Here is a 25,930-nt window from a genome sequence, read left to right as displayed (position 1 = left end):
TTTTTTTTTTTTCTGAAGTTTGCTTACTTGGCTCAGCATAAGTTCTTTCTGAGTGTCTATTCCTCCAAAGATAAGTAGCACAAATGAAAGAAGTATACCTGATCAAATTCATTTAGCTAGAATCTTATTACCCGAAATAAAATTTCCTGAAATGCATCAAGGACCACACTAACTCAGTGCCAATGTCATTGACAGTTGAATAACTGATCCTTCACCACAAATCTCTCCCCTAACAATATTTATCTCATTCATATCATGTTAAAATGGACTCTTTCCTCTTTAAGTATATCCCAGTACTCAGTATTCTTGCCTGAATCAGGCCATGTAAATCATCGAAAAAGGTAGATTGAAGTTAGGGTGGTCCATATTTCTGCTTTGGCTTTCTTATATGCCTAAAATCACCTCCCTGGCTCGGCCTTGGGTTTGAAAAACAACTAGCCAAATGAATTTAATGTCATTTCTAGAATCCCTGAATTTAAACATAAGCAGTGACTTCAAGTCTGAGTGTCCAACATATCTAACCAGTATAACAATGTCAGTAATACAAACAAGGATGTCCTTTGGATGTACTGTTACTGAGTATTCACATTCAGGTACAGATAAGCATTCTGTGCGTAACTGGAGAACATAAATAACCTTATGTGCTTTTTATGTTGAAATTCTATTATTCAGTTGAAGGTGTCAATTTATATTGCAAATATGCAACACAGTGCCTGCAGGAGTAATCTAGCATCTGATAGTGCTAAAAGAAATCATTGTTTCTGTATTATATTGTCAAATCTTAAAGCTCGACTTTAAATCTTTAATAATAAAATGGTAATAACAATTAAAATTTTCAATTAGTGTATCCAAGGAGTTCATTCCATGATGGCAATACTTAGCTTCAACCGAATATTGATTCTAACACTTAATTTAACATTTGCCCCAAATTTAAATGCATGCACCTCTTGATAAAAGAGGGGAGCACTGGGGTCAAGTCACTATAATTCCTAGATTGACTTTCTGACATATAAGCATTCAGATCACACTAGATTCTTCCCTTTCAACCAACATCGGTAGGAAGTAGATCTTCTGAAGAGATCTTTTCCTTCCTTGCTTCCGTAGGGAAAATGAAAGCAGAAAGCAGTAGAATAGTGAGCCTGGGACATTGGCAAGGTTAGTCCATGTGCTTTCGGATTAGTAAAAGGGATGGGCAGCAGAGACATCTATGGAGGGCTAGTAAACAGTGTAACCACTTGGGAACAAGGAGACCTGGGGCCATGGCCAGTAACTGGAGTGAAACACAATGGATTGAGAATCAGTTACTCAGAGTACAGTCAAGTCTCTGCCACCTCTTGGTTCAGTGATTTTGACCAAGAAAGTCTGAGCACTCATTATGGAAGATTTAACTCCACACATTCATTTCAATTTGCAGAATAAGGACAATGCATTATAATGTGAATATTTATACTTCTGTGATAGTAATAGTTTGTTTTCCACTAACATTTGATCAGAAGAATGTTAGAAACATTTTATTTCACTCTTCAAGTGGTTCCTATTACTTTCAAAATCATTTCCACATATGATAATGCCTCCTAAGAATTAAATAGCATTCCTTTGTCAGATAAACTATGTTATATAATGTTTCCTTCATTTGTAATAGAAAAGATTTAATGAATAGAAATCTGAGAAAATCATCCTCCAAAGCAACACCACTCATAAGGAATTTACATAATGGATGTCAATTTTCTATCTTCTATGAACTTGTAATACATTACACAGTAGAGCACCTGCGTATATACCAGTCATTCATGAGTTTTCTAAAGGGTTCATAAATGCTACTAATTTCTTCATTGAGGGTAGAAATGAAATCTTCAGTTTCCTTATTTTGTTCATATAGAACAGTATCTACCTTGAAGGAAGCAAATTCAAGGGCATAATAAATGTGTGTTGATGAGCAAGTTACCACAGCATCAAAATGATAAAACTCTTGCAAAGCACGTTAACTACTAAATATGATCACATGTGATGGTAATCAAATGTCTTGATTTAATGACAGTAATAGTAACCAGTTTCATAAAGTGCTATTGGAATACTACAATGAACTATGGAATACTACATGACCTATAAAATGATGATAGAGAATATTTATAGTCATGGAGAGATATATATTACCCACTGGTTAAAACAAAGAGATCAGTTGGATTATGGTATGTTAATCACATTTGTACACAATAACATGTGTGTGTGAGTGTGTGTGTATGTATTTGACACTGTTAACTGAGTATAACTGAGAAGACATTCTAAAATAATATATGCAAAATACATTTTGCTTGCAAATGTGTCCCTCACCCATAGTCCCACAAGAAGCAAAAGAGACAAATTTTCTCTGCTTGTTTGTCATCCCTGCGTTAAAGAGCTGAAATTAGAGTAATTAATCTCAAATCACAATAGTTTGATGTGAGCTGAGTAACAGTAATGCTATTTCAGACAAATGTAGTCAAAATTGTCAAATTATGCATATACTAATTATACACAAAATAAAAATTTTCATGATATTGAATCACTATTTAACATTTTATGATCTTGAATTAAAATGCAATACCTATACTAATACAAAATGTTTTTGGTTGTACTTTTTTTAGGTCTCAGGGTGGTGAACTTTTTCTTTGAATTCCTAACCTGTGAGCCTATGGTAAGATTATAATTAATATACTAAATTTTATAGTTTTTCTCTATTACCCCTGCTTGATTAATAACAGTAAAGTGAATTTGCATAGGTGGCTTGATACTTTACCTTTTATGGAAATTCTGAAGAAACTATGTGATATTTTCTATCTAGTGTTTATGTTCTTGAGTAGATTATAGTAATATAGTCATTTGATATAGCCTTTGATAGGTTTCTAAGTGAATATGAAGCATGGTTCAGGAAGGTAAAGATTTATACCATGGACAAAATTTCTTTGGATATGAATGACAATTTTATATATTAAAAATATTTATAGTGAGGTCTATTTGATGCCAATGAATAAGGCAATGAGTTATTGAAAGTAAAACTTATAAAATTATCACCTGTCAGGATTTATCAAAATTGAGTTCTTCTATTAAAACTTGATGTTGGAGCTTTAGAGAGTTGAAAGTAAAATATGTAAGTATGGAAATAGAGATGATAAGAAATCATCAGTAATTTCTAAGGTGATTTGGGGAGGTGTTATTTATTTGTTAATTTCTGTGGTTAATGCATTCAATAACGTGTTAAAAATATGAATATGGATTACATTTATAATTGATTACTACAGAATATAAGTAAACATAAGTCTGTGTTGTGAAACTGATTGAGTTATTTTAGTAAAAGGATTTTCAGTGTTTATCTGTTCCTTAATAGTAAACATGATAAAAATTTAGCTTGTAATTGACATATAAAATACAGATAATATGGGCATTTGTATCATACATTTAATATCTGGGGGGAACGATATCTTTGGAAACACAGAGGCAATTGACTCAGTCTCCTCTTTATCTGGTAATTCAGCATTATTGAAATGTATCTTGAAGATGTTTTAAGTGACTGTAGGCAACCACCTCCGGGCACTCTAATGTGTTCCCTATGGTGATATTTTTTAGAAACAATGTATGATTATGAAAAACAAGTGTCACAGAGAATCAAGGGAGAACCCCTCTGCTCTTCCAGAAGGATTCTGCTGATAATGGAAGACATTTTATAAAATGTTATTTGGATATGCATAGAACAATAATTTTATCCTTGAGAAGTTATTTTTTAATTTGTAACTTATATTTTACAAATATATTTAAATGAACATACAAATCATTTCATTTTATAAAATGGTACAAAATATTTTTAAAATTTATGTCATCTCCAGTCTTTTTAATATTCTTATATAAACATAACATACACAGAGAAAATTGCTCATAGCTTAAGGGCACAGTCTCGGTGAATTGTCACAAAATGAACACACCCATATAAACAGCGCTCACATAAATTAAAAAAAAACAAAGATAAAAATTAGAGTACATTGTAGCCCCCACCTTAATTGCTCTTTTCTAGTAACTCTACCCACAGAACATGAGCACTATCTTGAATTCTAGGAAGATAGATTACTTTGCCTACTTAATCACGTTTTACACATGAAATCGTATGATAGGTACTGCTTTGCTTCTTTTGCTCAGTTACATTTGTAAGATTACATGCAGTGGTAAATCACTCCTTCTCATTGCTGTGTAGTAGGCAACTGTGTGAATATACCAAATTATGGTCCTTTTTCCCATTTATAAGCATGTGGATAGCTTCTAGAGTTTGGCTCTTATGAGTAACAGTCATATGGATATCTGGAACATGTCTTTTAGGGAATATGTGTATATATTTTGCTGGGCATATAGGCTATGCGTATGTTCTGCTTTAGGAGAGAGTGACATTTTACCGAAGTGGTTATTTCAGGTTTCAACAGCAGGATGTGAGATTTCAGTTGCTCTAGATACTCAGTAGCACTGGAATTTTTCATCCTTCTCTTTTAGCCATTTTGTTGTATATATAGGGATATTTTAATTTGAATGTCCTGAAGATTAGTGGTACTAAAAACAATTTTTTAAACTATTTGTCATATTATCTATTATCTATCCTTTAAAAATTATGTTATCCTTTTTTTAATCATATACATATGGGTATTGAATCCTTTGCTGGGTATATACACTGATATGCTAGGGTGCCTTAACCTGATTCATGAGAGCCTACTGCTGAAGTGTCAAGAATTTTGAGAGCTGCTTAGTAGTTTTAAAAGCACCATGGTAGAAGTATTTACACCACATATATTGGCAAACACTAAAAAAATAGGACTTTTCTTCTGGAGTACTAGTTGTTAAACATTTACTAGCACACCACTGGATATTTATATTGTATATGAAACCATTTGGTGGAATTTTTCATCTCCTGTTGATGTCTGTTGATGAATAGAAGTTCTTCATTTTAATTTATTCTAGTTTCTTAGGTTTATTTCTTGTGTAATTACTTTTTGTATGATTTTGTGTCCTATTTAAGAAATAGTTGCCTTAGCCATGGTTGTTAAGATATTTTCCTTTGGTTTCAATAAAAGCTTTATTGTTTGAACATTCACATTTAATGATCTCCAGGTATTAAAGATATTGTTCTATAATATTATCTTGTGTGCTTAAGATAGTTAGCTGGATAGCTTTTCATTAAGATAGTAAATGCTCTGTGTATATGTTAAACTTTTTGTTGTAAAATTTATATATAAATATGAAGACACTGATATTTATGATTATTTAATAATTTAATGTAGCTATTTATAAGCAATTTGTAGTATTTCATAAAGTTAATATATGTATTTATGCATTGTCCACTATAAGTTTCACATGCCAAAATCAGGTGACCATAATTTTGAAATAAATATCCAAAAGCATAACAAAATTAATATTTGATTTTAACCTTACATGTAGTATAATTTATTTCCATTATATATTATGGAGTGAACCAAAAGTCTGCAAAATAAATATTCTACACAATCATTAAAAAACTCAGAATAAAATGAATAGCTAGTGGGAAGCAGCTGCATAGCACAGGGAGATCAGCTCGGTGCTTTGTGACCACCTAGAGGGGTGGGCTAGGGAGGGTGGGAGGGAGACACAAGAGGGAGGAGATATGGGGATATATGTATATGTATAGCTGATTCACTTTGTTATAAAGCAGAAACTAACACACCATTGTAAAGCAATTATACTGCAATAAAGATGTTAAAAAAAAATCACCTTAAAAAAAAAACAAAAACCTCAGAATACTGGCTAACCTTTTGGCATTCAAATAAAATTATTATTAAAATATATTTAGTTGCTTCCAAAATATTGTCTAATAAATTGAATAAACATGTAAACACCATGATAAATACAGCTGAAGGCTTGACTACAAAGTATTATTGTATGAACTTCATTAAGATTTTATTTGCCTTGTGATTAATATATAGAGAGATAGATATAGATATAGAAACATAGATATAAGTATGAAATTTTTGACAGAACACAGCAGTGCACACAGCAGTGCACCACAGCAGTGCACCACGGACTAGTGTTTTGTGTCTGATAGGAATGACAGTATTAAAAACAGTATTATTTCTCCCTTAAAATTCTGAGTCAATTATACAAATGTGTGTGTGTTTATCACAGATTATATTGTCCTATTATGCATCTTTTGTGAATTGAATATGTGTTTCCTCTCCAAGTTATCATCTTGATTTAAATACATTCAATTTTCTCCATAATAGTTGAAATATTTGAGAGATATAATGAAACATAATGGAATTAAATGATTATTTTCAAATGGAAAGTTCAGTAGTTTCAATATGCACATGTCAAATTTAGACTGCTTCTTTTTAAATCTCTGGGTTTTTATTCCAATCCAGTTCATTGACTTCAGAGTAACTCATAACTCAGTGGAAGTGCAAAAGCAAGCCATATAAAATGATGTTTCTATTTTATTTTTTAAAATTATTTTATTGAAGCATATTTGATTTACAATGTTGCGTTAGTTTCTGCTGTACAGCAAAGTGATTCAGTTATACATATATGCATTCTTTTACATATTCTTTTCTATTATGGTTTATCACAAGGTATTGAATATAGCTCCCTGTGCTATACAGTAGGACCTTGTTTATCCACCCATTTGCAGCAACATGGATGGACCTAGAGATTATCATACTAAGTGAACTAAGTCAGAAAGAGAAAGACAAATACCATATGATATTACTTATATGTGGAATCTAAAAAATGACACAAATAAACTTAGCTATGAAACAGAAGCAGAATCACGGACATAGAGAACAGACTTGTAGTTGCCAAGGGGGAGTGGGGCAAGGATGGATTGGGAGTTTGGGATTAGCAGATGCAAACTAAAATGATGTTTTTAACAATTAGTTATTATTTTTCAAATCTTTATAATAGAAATCTGAGAAAAATTAGGGGTTTATAGATTAATCCTTGAAATTAAAGAAAGATGATACTGATTTATTTTCATATGTTTGGAGAGCCTGGGATTTGTATCAGAGCTGTTATTCTTTTTGACATTGTTGCCTGTCTGAGGTAGCCAAAGATGATAAAATATAGACTGTGTGCTAATTAAAAGCTAATTAGGTGATTTTCACTTTTACTACATTACTAATCACTGTGGGATAATTAAAGCAGGAAGGACAAAGGTGAATGAAACACTGAAGAATGTCTTGAAGATTGGTCCAAAGACTTTACATGGCAGTAATGGGTCTGATCCTGTACTAGCCATTTTAAATAGCTAAATAATGAGTTTATCTGTGATATACAGCACAGGTTACACAAACCTTAATTCATGAAGGTGTCTGTCACTGAAGAGAAATGATACTTAAAGGAAAAAAATCCATGAAGACACAGACAACATACAGAAGTAATTGATGGCAGGTAAATATACTTTATTTCATTTTCACAGAGATTACAGAGTTTAGGGACGAATAAAGTTCAAAGATATGCAGTTAACATACTGAAGGAACAAAAACAGTAGAAACAAGAATTATCAACATATAGAATATTTTATTATGCATAATTTGAGCCCCAAACTAACCCTTTAAAAAGGCCAAAAAGAAAAAAAAAAGTAAAATACATTCAGAAAAATCCAAGTAACTAAAAAGTTTTGGTAATATAAATGAAGATAAATGAAGACTGAACTTTAGAATAAAATTATTGGACACACAAAACATTAGCTATATATTTTTAGTTCCTATTCAATGATGTATTTATTTCTTTGAACTGTTAAAGTACAATGTTATGTTTTTCTCCCCCTGAAAAGTAGAAATATTTTCTAGTTCCTGGCCTAATATCTGGCAATAGCATATATTCTCTAAAATTTTGCTATCTAGAAAATAAATTCTATGTAAACTAGAGAAAAATTTTTGTGTTTCTTTTGCTAAATAAAACATTTGTTTTCTGAAACACATCCTCTTTCCGAACTTTTCTTCCCTCCCTCCCTTCTTTTTTTCCTTCCTTTCTTTCTTTCTTTCTGCCAACATTTATGAAGAACTTACTCTGTACTAGGAAGATGGCTAATGTTAGAGTGGTGCAACAGACAAGGCATATATATATTTATCGATTTCACAGTAGAAATTAGATTAAATAAAGTAGAAAAGGATTAAATAAACAAAAAGTAAACCTCAATTTTGATAAATGTTATGAAGAAAAACATTCCCAAATATAAAACGGCTGTGACAGGGGTTGATATTTAATGCTTCAAAGGAAAAATAGAGTTCCCCATATGAAGGGATGAAGAGGGGAAGGAGAATAAAGAGATTTCTAGCCTCTGAGGGAAAGGGGAAAGGGGAGCTGGAATGTTCGAAGAGGGTAAAGAATGTTAGTGTGCCTGGACCATAGTAAGTGAAAAGGAAGGAGGCATGAGATAAGGTTTAGCCTTGTAAGCCATGATAAGTATATTGGATTTTACTATAAATGCCATTGGAAGCCATTGAACATTTTTAAGCAAAAGCGTACAGTAATCTAAATCATATTTTAAGAAAAGTGCTTTGTGGAGAACTAATTTTTAGGAGGAGATGTATGCAGAGTTCAGAGAGAGAGAAATGTGATGGCTTGGACGAGGATGGGATCACAGTGTATTTTGGAGGCAGAACCACAAGGGTTTATTTAATTTGAAGTAGATGGTGAGAGAAAAAGAGGCAAGCATGAATGCTAGATTTGAACAATTGTTTGTGTAGCAAAACCATTCACAACTGCGTTGGTCTAGATGGAGTTGGGAGGCAGGTTCTAGTAATAGAATCAATAACTCCATTTGGGATCAAGAATATGTTGTCTTACCTCTTTCTACTTCAGGTATGATTTGCAATTGTTACTTCAAATGAAAACCATATAAGGAGTAGGGAATGAGGATTCAAAACTGTACATTCTAAGGATTCATTAAAGCCAATGATCTGGCAAACCATCTTATAGCTAATTGTCCTGGGCTGATGGTTATAGAAGTACGTGTGAATTGATGCTGTAAAGGCATATAGTAACTATTGGCACCCAAGCATTCTGTGGAATGAGGCTGAGATTAAATATACATTTAATACAGCAGACTTCAACAGTCTTTGGGATTACAAAATGAGTTCATAGTAAGATCTGGACAGTATATGGAAGGAAAGGATCATCAATGGCTGAGTATTCTTTAAAGAAATAACTGGAAAGAATAGGAAGAGTTTATTCCAATGAGCAAAGAATTTCCAACTTTAACATGAACTCTCACAGGAGAACAGAAGCAGAAGTAGAAATAGGAGGATAAATTTCCTGGAATAAGTAGAAATTGAAAGATCTCTATAAACTTCTGTCATCATCATCTTCTCTAGAAAATTGCATCTCTCCACTTGAAGGAATCTAAGAGAGGAGAAATGAAAACAGTATTTTTTCTCCTTTTGTTAACTTTCAAATAGGTTTCTATATATTCATATCTGCCTTTTTGACAAGGGTGAAAACATTGGAAACTGAAACTTTCCTGTCATTCTTTGTCTCTGGAGGTGGGACAACTGATTGTCATGCTTTGTTTGCAGCACGAAATACCTTATTTCACATATTTAATAGCTAACTATATCCTAATGGATATCCATCCACAAAACCACAATCTGACCTGTATTCTGACACATTTTACCTGAAAATTTGTCCTTAGGAATTTTTTGCATTTAGTTCAAACCATCCCACTATATATATCTATTTATTGAATATATTCAATGTATCAATTATATATATTGAATTTTCGATCACAGATTCAAATAAATGGGCTAAGTATGTTATTTAATATCTGTTGTTTTTGTTATAGTCACATATTCAATGAGTTTATTTCAATATATATGTATTACAGAAATGCAAATATATTTTCTATAAAAATACAAGAACATGTATTTATTTCAACTATTGCATCTTATTCCAACCTGGTAGATGACATGGAGAGATAATGTCATTATGAATACCTTGTTATTTTGAAATAAATTTAAAAGTAAAAGGTTTTTCAAACCAAATTGATGTCTCTATTATACGCTTAAGTCAAGTCATGATTATTTTAGCCCATAAGGAAATTATAATGGTATCACTAAAAACTTGGCATAGAAATTCTGCTGGTTTCCTAGCACTCTTGCCCCATGTACTGGGATGGACAATAATCTGTATCGTTGTAAAAGGAAATGGAACAATGTGGAGGGTGGAGAAAGGCTGAGGGGGTTGAGGAAAATTTGTTATTACTCCAAAATACATAGCAACTTTTAACAGATCCAATAGTTATTATTCTGCTGATACTTCCATTGTGCTGGATATTTATAGGAGGTAATGGGGAGGAAGGGAGAGAGTGAGAGAGAGACAGAGAAGACAGAGATTACAGATACTCTATTTTGAAGCAGTGTAATTGGGAACCACCTTCCCACTACCCTTGCCTCTACCTTAAAAACACCATTTGAAAATACCTGTGAATCAATGGACAAATCGTAAACTCTGAACATCTATAATTTGGGAGCAAGGGTATTTTTATTTTCCAAGTGTGGGTTTTTAAAATAAGATTTTTGCCCCAGCTATAAAGTCTCTAAAGTGAACTCACTTAAGGTAGACTCTCTCCCGGAAATTTGTGAGGTTTGTCTCTAACCTCAAGAGGTTCTAATGGGTCCCATAGTAAAATTGGTTTCCTATGTTCATAGGATCTGTCCATCCACTAGGATATAAATCTGTTATAGAGATGGGATTACCATGGCATCGTTGTTGTACAGTGAGTCTGTTCATCCAATAGGATATAAATCTGTTATAGAGATGGATTTACTGTGGCATCGTTATTGTACAGTGAGTCTGTTCACAATAGCAGAGTAAATATGTTTATCACTATGAATATTGATTATTTTGTCACTGCAAAGAGGCACTTTTCAAAATTGGAAATAATTATAACCTATACACATATTTATTTATTATATTTAAATACACTTTTATCTATTAAGCCAATCATTAAAGTAAGATTTTTTACTTCAAATTATTCATAAAATTTAATTTTATTCATGAACTTTCACAGTTCCCTAAAAGTATCATTAGCGAGTAAGTCAATTGTTCTTCTAATGTAAATTTCAAGCATGACAGATAAAATGTTATATAAAAGGCTTACCATGCAAAATTGTTTTGAATACTATTGCTAGAGCATTTGCCCATGCATGAAATAGAGAGATATAACTACAAAATTTTCAGGTCAAACCACAGTATCAGGAAAAGGTTGAATATAAATTAAGGATGAAATCCAATATATTTGGGAGGGACTTCATTTTCTTCTTGAGAAATCAAAGAAAGGCACACTTACTAAATTTGGTATGAAATTTCTCAAGTAAAACCTAAAAAACCTGACTCTATTAAGGACACATATAACAAAAGCACTGGCTCGTTCAGTGTTTCATTTTAAACTTTTGGAAGTGATTTTAGTTAAGAGTATATACACAAAGGATTAGAAGACATTATGCCTATCCTAAAGGACACGTGGAGAAAGAATTTCACCAGGGATCAAGTATGTGAGAATATTCATTCCTTAATGTGTTCCACACAGACTTACTGAAAGTAAACACATGCAAAACAAGTGCCAGTCACTGGCCTACAGACTGAATAAGAGCTCATTTTGGAACTCCCTGAGGAGTGAAGGGGAAGGACATGTGGGTGTATACATCATAAGTTAACCCAACAACAATAGTAAGAAGTATTGAGCACACAGAATGTGCCAGGTGATGTGCTAAATTCCTTACAATGCTTATCTCTTTTAATCCTCATAATACCTCTGTGAGAGAGGGACTTTTGCTTCCAGTAAAATTGAGATTAAGAGAAAGTGTGAAATTTGCTCAAGGCTGCACAATGAGAGAGAACTATAACAGAGATGATAGATCCTATTAGAAGGACATGAAGAAAACATTATAGGAGAGGCTAGGATAATAATAAATGCCTACTGGAGTCTATGAAGGTGTCCTCCCTTATGGGTGTAAAATTTGAGCAGGTGTAAGATTATAGAAAGAATATGAGATTTGCAAGGTAGTGAAGGCAGATAAGGGGAATGTTTCCATCTAATAAGATTTTCTGGGACCATTGCCTTCTGGCCTTCATTTTATCATTTATAATATGTGATAGTGGTACAACATGATTTCTAAGGTGTTTTTTTTTTTGAGTACTGGAATTTTATGATGCTATATCTATTTACTCTACATAAAAATAAAGGAAGCTGCTTCTGAGTAAATGCTGAAGCATCTGAGACTTTTGCCAATATACCACTGATTCTTTTATCCTGAGGGTTAAAAAAATTCCTAAATGATTATTTAGTGCATCACAAATAATGATGATGATAGTAATAACAACAACAGCATCAGGAAAAGACCATTGGATTTGGCCCAGGAGAAAATCATTGAAATCTTAGCAATTCATTGACCATATTGAGATCTTTTCTTAAATGAGTGTTCTGACAAACTGGCATATTGACTCTGTGAATATATGTGATCATGTGCTTAGTTTGTAGTTGTGTAATAAATATGGTTTACATGAGTATTCTGTTTCTTAGCTAATAAAAGTAATATGGATGTAAAAATTCCCGTGAGTACTATTTACCAAGCCAAAAGAATTTAAAGAAAATATCATCTACATGTTTTTGTATCAAGTAGAAGAAGTATTAGAAAAAATGAAAACAACATGCATTCATTTTAAGAGCCTTGGGTGTTCCTATTTTTATGTTACTTGAGACAGTATAATTATGCCAGAAAAAAACCCCAAAAACATGTTTAGCTATATTTAAAATATCCCCTATTTTGAAAGAAATTAGATATGAAAGAGTTCAGTTGAGAAATTATATATGAAACAAAATCATCTGAGAATAAAGTAGGAACATACTGTAACAGGAAAGTGGTGATGGCATGTCCAGGTTTAGAATGACATAAGTTCAGCTATTTGATGCTGACAGACTGCATTTCCAATCAAAAAGCACATCTCTAATGATGACCAGTGCATTTTGGTAGACACACCACCAGAATAATGAAAAGCATTCAGAGACTTATATGGCCTGCCTATGAACTTTCTTTTTAATTCATGGTCTAGTTAATATAATGGTCTAGTTAATATAATCATTATTACTAGCTAAAACTACATTGTAAAGAAAAAATAATTCTATTCTTAAAGTCTGTGTTACTACTCTCTGCTTATCAAAAGAAAATCAAGATTAACTTATGTTTACTTAGAGTAGGACACTGGAAAATTAAAGGTAATAATTTTTGTTCAAGCCAGCCTTAGTAAATTTATCCGAAATAAAAATCAAGACCCCGAATAGCCAAAGCAATCTTGAGAAAGAAAAACGGAGCTGAAGGAATCAGACTCCCTGACTTCAGACTATACTACTAAGATACAGTCATCAAGACAGTTTGGTACTGGCACAAAAACAGAAATATAGATCAATGGAACAGGATAGAAAGCCCAGAGATAAACCCACACACGTATGGTCACCTTATTTTTGATAAAGGATGCAAGACTACAATGGAGAAAAGACAGCCTCTTCAATAAGTGGTGCTGGGAAAACTGGACAGGTACATGTAAAAGTGTGAGATTAGAACACTCCCTAACACCATACACAAAAATAAACTCAAAATGGATTAAATGCCTAAATGTAAGGCCAGACACTATAAAACTCTTAGAGGAAAACATAGGCAGAACACTATGACATAAATCACAGCAAGATCCTTTTTGACCCACCTCCTACAGAAATGGAAATAAAAATAAACAAATGGGACCTAATGAAACTTAAAAGTTTTTCAAAGCAAAGGAAACCATAAACGACGAAAACACAGCCCTCAGAATGGGAGAAAATAGTTGCAAATGAAGCAGCTGACAAAGGATTAATCTCCAAAATTTACAAGCAGTTCATGCAGCTCAATATCAAAAAAACAAACAACCCAATCCAAAAATGGGCAGAAGACCTAAACAGACACTTCTCCAAAGAAGATATACAGATTGCCAACAAACACATGAAAAAATGCTCAACATCATTAATCATTAGGGAAATGAAAATCAAAACTACAATGAGGTATCACCTCACACCGGTCAGAATGGCCATCATCAAAAAATCTACAAACAATAAATGCTGGAGAGGGTGTGGAGAAAAGGGAACCCTCTTGCATTGCTGGTAGGACTGTAAATTGACACAGCCACTATGGAGAACAGTATGGAGGTCCCTTAAAAAACTAAAAATAGAACTACCATATGACCCAGCAATCCCACTACTGGGCATATACCCTGAGAAAACCATAATTCAAAAAGAGTCATGTACCACAATGTTCATTGCAGCACTATTTACAATAGCCAGGATATGGAAGCAACCTAAGCGTCCATCGACAGATGAATGGATAAAGAAGATGTGACACATATATACAATGTAATATTACTCAGCCATTAAAAGAAATGAAATTGAGTTATTTGTAGTGAGTTTGATGGACCTAGAGTCTGTCATACAGAGTGAAGTAAGTCAGTAAGAGAAAAACAAATCCTGTATTCTAACACATGTATATGGAATCTAAAAATTAAAAAATGATTCTGAAGAACCTAGGCTCAGGACAGGAATAAAGACACAGATGTAGAGAATGGACTTAGGACATGGGGAGGGGGAAGGGTAAGCTGGGACGAAGTGAGAGAGTGGCAGGGACTTATATATACTACCAAATGTAAAATAGATAGCTAGTGGGAAGCAGCTGCATAGCACAGGGAGATCAGCTTGGTGCTTTGTGACCACCTAGAGGGGTGGGATGGGGAGGGTTGGGGGGAGACACAAAAGGGAGGAGATACGGGATCATATGTATATGTATAGCTGATTCACTTTGTTGTAAAGCAGAAACTAACACACCATTGTAAAGCAATTATACTCCAATAAAGATGTTAAAAAAAATAATTTAAAAATACTGTTTAGGAAAGTGCTTTTCACTCATTCATTCAAAATTCCGTGAACTTCTAAAAAAAAAAATAAGTACATAACTAAATACCCAGATGATTTTCTAATATAATCTTTGAAAGTTATCTTTATGGACGTGAACTCAATATATATATGTGTTTTCATCCACTTAATTGAACCTGTGGTTTGAAATGAGCTGCTTTTTCATCAAATGTATGTTATATTAATTTTACTCTAATGAGCGATTTTATCTTTCATCTATAAAAACAAAAAGAATGAGAAATATTCAGGCAGGCAGACCTTATACAAATTCAAATAATATTAAAATATTTCATCATATGATTGCTTTGTCATTTTATATGCTCACATTTTCAGAGGACAAAATTGTCTTCTTAACCACAGACTTCTTCCTTTAAGATTTCTCCCCACACTAAGACATTTTTTTCTCCCAAAATTAAGATTTAAAACAAAAAGATGAAAAGGAAGACATTTATTAGTGTTAAGCGACAAGGAATACAAAGAATTCAGAATACAGGTCAAAAATCACAAAAAGCAGAGTTGGCCTTCAGGCTTCTGGCTGAGTACTTTAGTGGACAAAATCCTCCCCGCATCATGTCTGTTGAGGCTGAGTTGCTAAGTGAAATTAATTCCATTTCCCACTTTTAGCTTTTCTTATGTCAAATGTAGAAGGCCACTTGCTATCTATGATTTAGATTTTCTCAGAAAAGAAGTGCTAGAATATAATACAAGACTGTTAAGCCCATTGTGTAAGCATAATGGTTTAGATCAGTTGTATGCAAATTTAGTGTGCACAGCATTCCCAGAGCAAGCTTGTTAAACCACCGAATTTTCAGGCACCCCTGCCATCCAGGGTGTTAGATTCAGCAAATCTGGAGTAAAGCCTGGGAAGTGGCGTTTAATCAAGCATTCCAAAGTTGATTCTGATGCAGGTTATTTTTAGATCACTTTTGCGGGAGTTATTTTTGAGAGGAATGAATATTATATTTTTATATGAAAAGCAAAGTGGGGAGAAAACACGGAATATAAAAAAAATTACTAAGGGGAGAAAAGTGGACTCTAGTAAAGTACATAGTTAAAATAAATCATTATTTTATTTCATTTTCACAAAATCTCTGCGAGGTATTATCATAGAATAAAAATCAGAGATTCTAAGGTAGTAAGTAAGGAGTTTTTCCATATATTGCCAACAGTATAGACTCCGAAACTCGTGCTGTTTACACTATACCAAACAAAGTTGAGGGGATAAGTGACAGGGAAGAAAGAAATCATTTAAGCAGCCCTTCAAAGAGAGGCTAATAGGTTTTTGTTTTCATATTAATTACCTCCCCCCTGTAAAAACTAAGCCCCAGTTATATGTTAAAGGCTAAGAAAGAAAGGAAAAAAACCCAAAAACGTAAAAACCCAACTACCCTAGTAACCTAGTGTGTGAATGCAAACACACACATATATATATATGCACAAACACACCACAAATCTTGCTCATCATGTGGTAACTAATGGCTACAGATTTGTTTACAATCATCATTGTGTTATTAATGCTCCCAGAAGGTTTTCCTAAATCTAACATTATGTACTTTCTCCTTAACACTTTGTGTACACACAATGCCAATAAATCCAGCTTCTTAGAATTGTACTCACCTTGGTCTGCAGAATATTTGATAGAAAATACATTTCTATTCTGGTTAAGATTTTTATTTACATTGACCCGGTGAGTAAACATTGAACCCCTTAGCCATTATCGTAAGTAAATTTTGGTTTATGGAAATTCAGTTTAAAATCATCTGTCCTTAAACTATGAAACTTTAAAAATTATTTCCCATTACCTCAATTTAGAAGTGGGCAAACCGAGGCTTAGAGTGACTGACTTCTATTTCTACATTTCTTTTTAACTTCTAAAGTTCTTTCTACAAAGTTATGTATTAGCACTATTATATAATGCTTTCTCCAAGGAATGAGAAACACACACACACACACACACACACACACACACACACACACACACACACACACACACACACACACACGCTTTTATTTTTAGTATCCATGGCAGAATTTTATCGTGGGTAGTATACTTACCGCCTGGAATCCCTTTTTTCCTTCGCTTTCCTCCTGGACTCTTATATGCTAATAGGTGCAAACATGATGTTAACCTGATGAAAGGGACTCATGTGAGAGCTCTCTCAAGAACACTTATCTTTTAATTGTGAAATTAAAAAAAAAATCTTCAGGTCTCATTAAAAAAAGGTTTTAATCGTGAAACAAAAGTGAGTTGATATTATGGCCCTAGGATTAAGTAATAAGAACATATACTTTTAACTATGTGATAGATGAAAACTAGCAGTCTAACTCAACATATTTATAATACAAAGTGTTATATAGTTTTCACTAATTGCCATGCCAAATCCTAAATCAAAATTTCTGAACTCTGCTTATTTATTTAATTGTGTGTCTAATCTTAATCTTTTTTTAGGTTAAGCAGTAACTCATATGCCTTTTAGTCCATTTTCCTCCAAATCCTCCTAGTCAGCATACTTTTGGAAGCCTGAGGTTAACACAGATCATGTAAAATATGTTAGATGACTGGTGATGACATATCCTGCATAACCAAAGTGGACAGTACGTAGAGAAAATAGAGTTCAACTTCTGTTGGGCATTTTCAACTAATATTTATGAAAAACTCATTCAGTGATGTGTACTTACAAAATGTATCAACTAAATCTTTTAGTCTGAATGCATATGGATTATCACCTGTTCACACCTTTGAATAGATTGTTCCTATCTGTCTAGCTCACACATTAATTCTGATTAAATAAATTATCCATATGTGAACCCCCTCGGTTTAAATTTTAATACTTACTCTGTTATTTCTACACTATATCTAGCCTTCTTCCTGCTCCCAACATGTCAGAAACAAGTTATTTAGTTGCTAAGACTTTTCAGTTTGTCTAAAGGCAAACTTATCAACCTCTATAAAATGTGTGTTATCTTGCTACATGTTTGATATACCATGGATATCTAGGAGAATCAAGATTAGATTTTTGTTGATTTGTCTTGTTGATAATGAGGTGGTAGGAAAAGCAGTTAAATGCATTGAAAAAAAGAGCTTTAAAGGATATTTAAGCTTACTAAAGCCTTTCAACAGAACATATTTAATTCTGGTAGTAATAAAATGGATGGGATTTCATTGTAAAGCTGAGCAGAATTCATCTTTTAATATGTCAGCTTTACATGACAGATTATTAATAAACTGCCACTGTTATCTCTTGATACCAATCTTTGGTGACTGCCTTTTTTTGAACTTGAAACTCAAATGTGTTTTTAAAAGTAATCTTTATCTTGTGAACCAGTTTCTTCCTTTAAATGCATTTTTTCTCTGCTCTGTAGCAATTATTGTGTCATTTAATTAATGGTTTCAATTTTATTATACTAACATATTCCAAAAATTACTAGGGCATTATGTGACTTTAGATAGATTAAGCTTTTTTTTTTCTTTTAATGAAGATGAAGGCAAGGCAGAGTAACAATTATAAAAGAGGATTTACTTTAAACTTGGTTCCTAACAAAATGAGAAAGTTGGTAAAATCAATTTTCTCAACTGACTTTCCACAGTGTTCTTGCCTTTTCTCTCTTTTGTTTGCTTATCTCTGTTGTAGATAACCAGTTTCTACTACCCACACCGTCATTAATTCAACAAAACACATTGAGCATCTGTATGAAATAGGCATTGTGCTAGTGTTGGAAAACTAATAGGCAATGGACAGAGCCTGCAGGAAATGTACAGTTTCTGAGAGCTTACAGAAGGGATTAGGGTCATCCCCCAGATACAAAGGGGTCGTCACCTAAGAAGTTCTCTATGCTATATATCTCCTGTTACTCCATCAAAACTTTAGTTTCCCATCAGAGGAAAGTTAAGAGCTGCTTCACGATAAGTTGTTATTAGTGTGTAAGGAACATAGCATCTGATGATGGTAAAGAAAGTGTGCATAATGTCTTAGAGAGGGCAAAGCAAGTAGAAACATCTATAGATCAATAGAGGTATGATTCAATAAGTTTTATGTAAGTAGCATGTATTATCCTAACTGTCATAATTGGATGACTAATATCAAAACTATCAAGCAAAGCTGAAAATAAGGATTCATACTCAGGTATTCATCAGTATTTCCCGAGCACTTGCTTATCACACACTATACACTGCTGGGTGACTTTATGCAAGAGTATAAAAGAGAGTTATTTTTGAAATAAAACTAAAATATATAAAATATGAGTTAGCAAAGTATTTGTGAAACTTAGGAATCCTGACTTTGCCTTATGTTTGACCTCACCCAAGTCAATTATTTTCTCAGATCCTCCTTTTGTTCAAATATAAAACAAGAAGGATGTGCGCTGTGAATTTTGAATCCCTTCAAGCTTTACATTTAATCTTATTATATCAGTTGGGATGCTTTAGGCCACAAGTAATAGAAAACAAACTTGCTTAAACTCTAAAAAAAAGTTTATCATTGTACTCTACAAGAAGTTGAGCAGTTGTACAGTTCCAAGAATGATTAATTTAGTGACTCACATCATCAAAAGCCTAGGTTCTTTGCATCTTTGTACTCTGTTTCCAGTCGTAGGCTTGTCCTTGCCCAGCTCCCCTCAGTATTGAAAGATGTCTACCATAATCTCAGGTTTCCCACCCAGACACAAGGTACCCAATAGAAGAAAAGGGACTTCACCTTCTTTGTTCGTCTTTTAAGATTAAGGAAGCTATTTTGATAAGTCCCACCTGACTGCCTACTGCCAGCAAATATCCCTTCACATCTCGTTGATCAAACAAGTCATATGCCCCAGCCTAAAAGAACCAATTCCTATTGGCTTAAACCAATTATGTTTACGCTCTTCATCTGAAAAGGTGCCCTGCTTTCACAGAAGCTCAGGGCTGTGCAGAGAAGGAAAGAACTTTAAAAAAATTCAATTTCCCTTAAGAAGAAGGAAAGGAAGGATGGTTCTTGGCCAGGCATCCATTGGTATCTGTTATACTTATTACACTTTGTTGATATACTGCATTCTTCCTGGATGAATATTTTTATTTTCCTTGAGGACAAAATAGGTAAACTATGGGTCTCCTTCAGAGTGAAAAGTCTCCAGGGGTACAACAAATTAAGTAGGTGATTGCCTACTAAGTAAACAGTTATTATTGTTTATGTTTACATCTTTTCTCAAGATTCCTTAGTGACTCCTCGTTTTCAGTAGAGTAATTTTAACATATACAAAATAAAAATTTGGTTTTTCACTAAATTACACAGCTCTGTTCCCATCTACAATGCATGCATATGCCATTTGCTTTCAAGCGTTTGCTTTCACCCACGCTGTTCTCTCAAAAACACAATTACACCCCCAGGAGCAACCCTCCCCCCATCTATCTTCCTTATAAGCCTCACTTATACCTGACTGGCTCATGCATATTTGACTGAAATTGAGCTACTCTTGCTTCATTCTTTCAAGTTTCACAACTTTTTCTGTGAAGATGTTGATGACTCCTTAGGTAACCCATTGCTCTTGCATTTTCCCATTGAGCTTTGATCATATTTCTATTAGATTGATTACTTTATGGTTTTACGTTTACTTGGTGATCTCTGTACTGGACTTTACACTTTGTGAGGGTAAAGTTGGTGTCCTTACTGCTCTTGTATTTGACTCTGCAATAACGGGCGTAAGTTTTTTGTGTGTTTGCTAGACTGTGTGTTTGGGAAACAGATGGTGTTAGAGTTGGTGTACATAAACCAAGCAAGTAGTTGGACATAATCTGTTTTTGTTTTTTTTTGGTTTTTTTTCCCCATGACAAGGAAATAAGATACCCTACAGAAGTAGTTCTCAACATTTTCCACTAATGGCAAAATGTTTCCCTACCCCAAAACTTGACCTACAAGGGACAATCTACAGAATATAATTAATAATGACACACCACAAATGCAAGCTTTCTTTAAATATGGTATTTAATCTTCTGAAACTTTGATAATTTTATATTCTCTAGTGTTTAGTTTTTAGACTCCTGATAAATTTGTATTCTTTGTCATAAAATACCCAGATTTTGTTTAACATAAAATGTTTATGCATCATTATGTAAAATCAATTTCCAGAAAGAATCACCATGTTTATTCTGATTTCCTAGGCAAACCAGTATATACTCTCTAAGGGGCTGAATTTTATAATCAAGAAGCATAGATTTAAGAGAATGGGAAAAACTCCATGAGATAAAACTTTTTATCCATGAAATCATTGTTAATTGCTGTATTTTTGAGCAACTAATTTAACCTCACTGTACATTAAACAAACAAATCCTTATGGTTGTGTTACTATAATTTACCTTCATATGTATCACTGTGTTTGTGAAGGTAACGTGCAAATTATTTTTATCTCTTTTAATTCAGGGAATCATATAAATAAGTAACAGTCTCTAAATACAAAAGTAGTGTGATTTGTGTTGTCCATTCATAAATGTAACTGTTAGTAAATTATGATTATTTCAGACAACTACTGGACAAGAAAAAATATCCCAAGATAAAATCACTGGGGAAGAAAAAAATCTATAGAGGAAAAAAAAAATCCCTAGCAGCCTAGCATTTGAGTTGTCACAGATGAGGATGCCACCAATAAATGATTCATTCTGTATCATAGCGTATTTATAAATCCACCTGACATCTCTGGCCTATCAGAGGGCTGAAAAATGAAATTACAGACTTCCTACTATAGATGACACCATCAACAAAGGGGTTTAGGGAGGGTTATTTGGTCATTTTCATTTATCTCATTTCTCTTCATTCTGTCTTTGACAGTTCTCACACATAAGGTTTTCAAAATCCCAGGAGGCAGGGCCAAAGTTTAATCTCCTGTTTCGTTTTCAGCAAGGACATTTGATTGTTGTCATAATTGCACAAAAAGATGAATAATATGTACAATTCTGGGACTATGTTATGGTAGAAAAAATATAAAAAGTGATTTTTAAAAATAGACCTATAGTTTGCTATAAAAAGTGATTTTTTTTAAAAAAAAGAGACCTATAGTTTGCTCTTGACATCTGTGGATATTTGAAGCATTTTCTTTTTATTTCTTATATCCAAAAGTATTTGCATATCCTTCTAAAGATAGCTTGGCAATATGGAGAACAAGTTTAAAAAATACAAGAAAAAAGAGAACAACAAAAAAAGAATAGTATTATTATTAAATCCATCATCCTAGGTTGCAGATTCTGAAGTATCAAGATAAACAGAATTTCATGTTTTTCTATCCAGTCCTTGTACTGATTCATATGCAGATTTAAATGCATTTAAAACATGCATTTCTTCCTAATTTAAATTTAATAAACATTTTTACACTTAAGAAATGTTATCCATTTCTACATAGTCTTCAAAATTGTAAATTTAAAAGACTGCAAGAAATTCCCTGGTGGTCCAGTGGTTAGGACTTGGTGCTTTCACTGCTGGGGCCCAGGTTCAATCCCTGGTCAGGAAACGAAGATCCCACAAGCCGCGTGGCCAAAATAAATAAATAAATAAACATTTAGGGGCTTCCCTTGTGGCACAGTTGTTGAGAATCCGCCTGCCAATGCTGGGGACATGGGTTCGAGCCCTGGTCTGGGAAGAGCCCATGTGCCACGGAGCAACTAAGCCCGTGCACCACAACTACTGAGCCTGCCAACGCAGCCAAAAATAAATAAATAAGATAAATAAATTTATTTTTTAAAAAAGACTGCATATCATTTCAGTTCAGGATTGCTATCAGAACTGATCAAGGCCGAGTTTAGTGGATTTAAAAATGTATCTTTAGAATGGCAAAGAGTGATGGAAATTAACCAAATATCTTAATTTACAGTTACCAATTTAGACAAATCTTTCCAGTTTATTAATTCATTTACTAATATTACTAATATATTATATTAAATGTTTGACTATTATCTTTCTCATTATTAAAATTTTTAATGAGATTGAGATAGTTCATAGAAAACAGGAAAAACAAGAACTAGGCAATTTGAAAACTGGATATCATTCAGTTAAATTTTTATTAAGTAAGTACTACTTGTTCCATTTTTTTATTGAGATATAATTGGTGTAATACTTTCAGGCATACAACATAACACCTTGATATTTGTATATAGTATTAAATGATCACCACAATAAGCCTAGTTAACATCCATCAACAAACACACTTACAAAAGATGTGTGTGTGATGAAAACTTTTAGATTTATTCTCTTAGCATCTTTCAAATATGCAATACGGTATTATCAGTATTAACTATATTAACCATGATGTACATTACATACCCATGACATTTATTTTATAACTGGAAGTTTGCACCTTTTGACCACCTTTACCCATCTGCTTACTCCTCGCCCCCCACCTCTGACAACCACCCGTCTGTTCTCTGTATCTATAAGCTTGATTTTGAATGTTTTGTTTTGTTTTTTGAAACACATATAAGTGAGATCACATGGTATTTGCCTTTCTCTTTCTGACTTACTTCACTTAGCATAATGCCCTCAAGGTTTATCCATGTTGTTGCAAATGGCAAGATTAACTTCTTTTATATGGTTGAATGATATTCATATATGTATATTTTCTTTATCCACTCTTTCTTTGATGCCTACTTAGGTTGTTTCCATGTCTTGGCTATTGTAAATAGTGCTGCAGTAAACATGGATGTGCAGAAATCTCTTCGAAATAGTAATTTCATTTCCTTCAGGTATATCCCAGAAGTGGGATTACTGGAGCATATGGTAGGTCTCTTTTTTTTTGAGTAACCTCCATACTGTTTTCCATAGTAGCTGTAACAATTTATGACCAACAGTGCACAAGTAATCCTTTTTCTCCACATCTTCACCAGCACTTATCACTTATCTTTTTAATGACACCCATTCTAACAGGTATGAGGTAATAGTTCATTGTAATTTTGATTTACATTTCCCTAATGATTAGTAATGATAAGGACTTTTTTATGTACCTGTTGGCCATTTGTATATCATCGTTGGTTCTTTGGGAAGAAAGTCTATTCCATTCTTTTGCCCAATTTAAAGTCAGAGTATTTGTTTTATTTACTACTTAGTTTAGGGTTTCTTATATATTTTGGATATTAACCCTTTAGCAGACATGTTGTTTGCAAATTTTTCTCCCATTCTGCAAGTTGCCTTTTCATTTTGTTAATGGTTTACTGTGATGTTTTCTTCTAAGAGTTTTATGGTTTCAGGTCTTACATTTAAGTTTTTAATTCATTTCAAGTTAATTTTGTGAATAGTGAAAAATAGGCATCCACTTTCAGTCTTTTGCATGTGAATATCCAGTTTTCCAAACACCATTTATTGAAGAGACTGTATTTTCCCCATTGAATATTCTTGGCCCCCTTGTCAAATATTAGTTGATCATATATGTATGGGTTTATTTCTGGGCCCTTGCTTCTGTTCAATTGAAATATGTGTCTGCTTTTATGCCAATACTGTGTTTTGATTACTACAGCTTGGTATTTATAGTTTAAAATCAGGAAGTGTGATGCCTTTAGCTTTGTTAGTCTTTTTAAAATTGATTTGGCTATTACATTTTAACATTATTACTTCTTACAAACCATGAACATAGGATATCTTTCCATTTTGTGTGTGTATGTCTTCTTCCATTTCTTTCATCAATGTCTTATAATTTTTAGTGTACAGATCTTTTATCTCCTTGGTTAAATTTATTCCTAGTAATTGTATTATTTTTGTTGCTATTGTGAATGGGATTTTTTTTCATTTCTTTTTTCCAAATAGCTCCTTGTTAGTGTATAGAAATGCAACTGATTTCTGTATTTCTGTTTGTTGATTTTTGTATCCTACTACTTTATTGAATTCATTCATTGGTTTTAAGAGTTTTGGGTGGGTTCTTCAGAGTTTTCTGTAAGTCATGTCATCTACAGACAGAGACAATTTACTTCTTTTGCTAGCACTTCATGTACTAATAGGAGTGGTGAGAGTGGGCACCCTTGTCTTGTTCCTGATCTTAGAAAAAGAAAGGCTTTAACCTTTTACTCTTGAGTATGATGTTAGCTGTGGGTTTATCATTTATGGCCTTTATTAAGTTGAGACACGTTCCCTCTATACCCAGTTTATTGTAAGTTTTTATCATGAAAGGATGTATTTTGTTAAATTTTTCCTGCAGCTATTGAGAAGATGATATGATTTTTTTCTTTATTCTATTACTGTGATGCATACCCGTTACTGATTTGTGTATGTTAAAATATACTTGATTCTTAGGGACGAATCCCACTTAATCATGATCTATGATCCATTTAATGTGCTGTTGAATTCGGTTTGCTAGAATTTTGTTGAGAATTTTTGCATCTAAATTCATCAGGGATATTGGCCTGTAGTTTTCTTTTTTTATAGTGTTCTTATCTGGTTGTGGTGTCAGGGTAATTCTGGCTTCTTAAATGAATTTGGGAGTGTTTCCCTCCTTTCAAATTTATTGAAAGACATTGAGAAGGATTAGCATGAATTCTACTTTAAATATTTAGTGGAATTTGCTAGCAAAAGGATCTGATTCTGAGCCTTTTATTGTTTTGGGGAAGTTTTTAATTACTGCTTAAATCTCCTTAGTCATTATTGGTCTGTTTAGATTTTTTATTTCTTTATGATTCAGTCTTGGTAGTTGTATGTTTCAGGAATTTATTCATTTCTTTTAGATTATCCTATTTCTTGATGTATAATTGTTTGTAGTTATCTCTTATGATTCTTTGTTTTTCTTTGGTATCAATTGTGATGTCTCCTCTTTCATTTTTTTATTTGCGTCATCTCTCCTTTTTTCTTGTTTAGCTAACGGTTTGTCCATTTTCTTTATCTTTTCAAGGAACCAGCTATTAATTTTGTCGATTTTTTTCTATTGTTTTCCTATCTCTATTTCATTTCTGCTCTAATATTTATTATTTCCTTCCTTCCACTGACTTTAGGGTTAGTTTGTTGTTTTTCCTCAATCCTT

The 25,930-nt window shown here is 33.1% G+C and overlaps 1 long non-coding RNA gene across 1 annotated transcript in view; it reads left to right on the top strand.

Annotated features, from left to right (window-relative positions):
- The window catches only part of LOC129392419 (uncharacterized), a 652,843-nt gene that overhangs the window by 352,687 nt on the left and 274,226 nt on the right, over positions 1–25,930 (top strand). The window contains exon 4 of the long non-coding RNA XR_008618245.1: positions 2,625–2,674. This is a non-coding gene — a long non-coding RNA (uncharacterized lncRNA). The remainder of the gene's footprint in view (positions 1–2,624; positions 2,675–25,930) is intronic.

The sequence above is a fragment of the Physeter macrocephalus genome, chromosome 9 (genome assembly GCF_002837175.3).
Source record: "Physeter macrocephalus isolate SW-GA chromosome 9, ASM283717v5, whole genome shotgun sequence".
Classification (NCBI taxonomy): Eukaryota; Metazoa; Chordata; class Mammalia; order Artiodactyla; family Physeteridae; genus Physeter; species Physeter macrocephalus.
The sequence above is the reverse complement of the archived record's forward strand: the minus strand, read 5'-3'. Positions and strand labels throughout refer to the sequence as shown.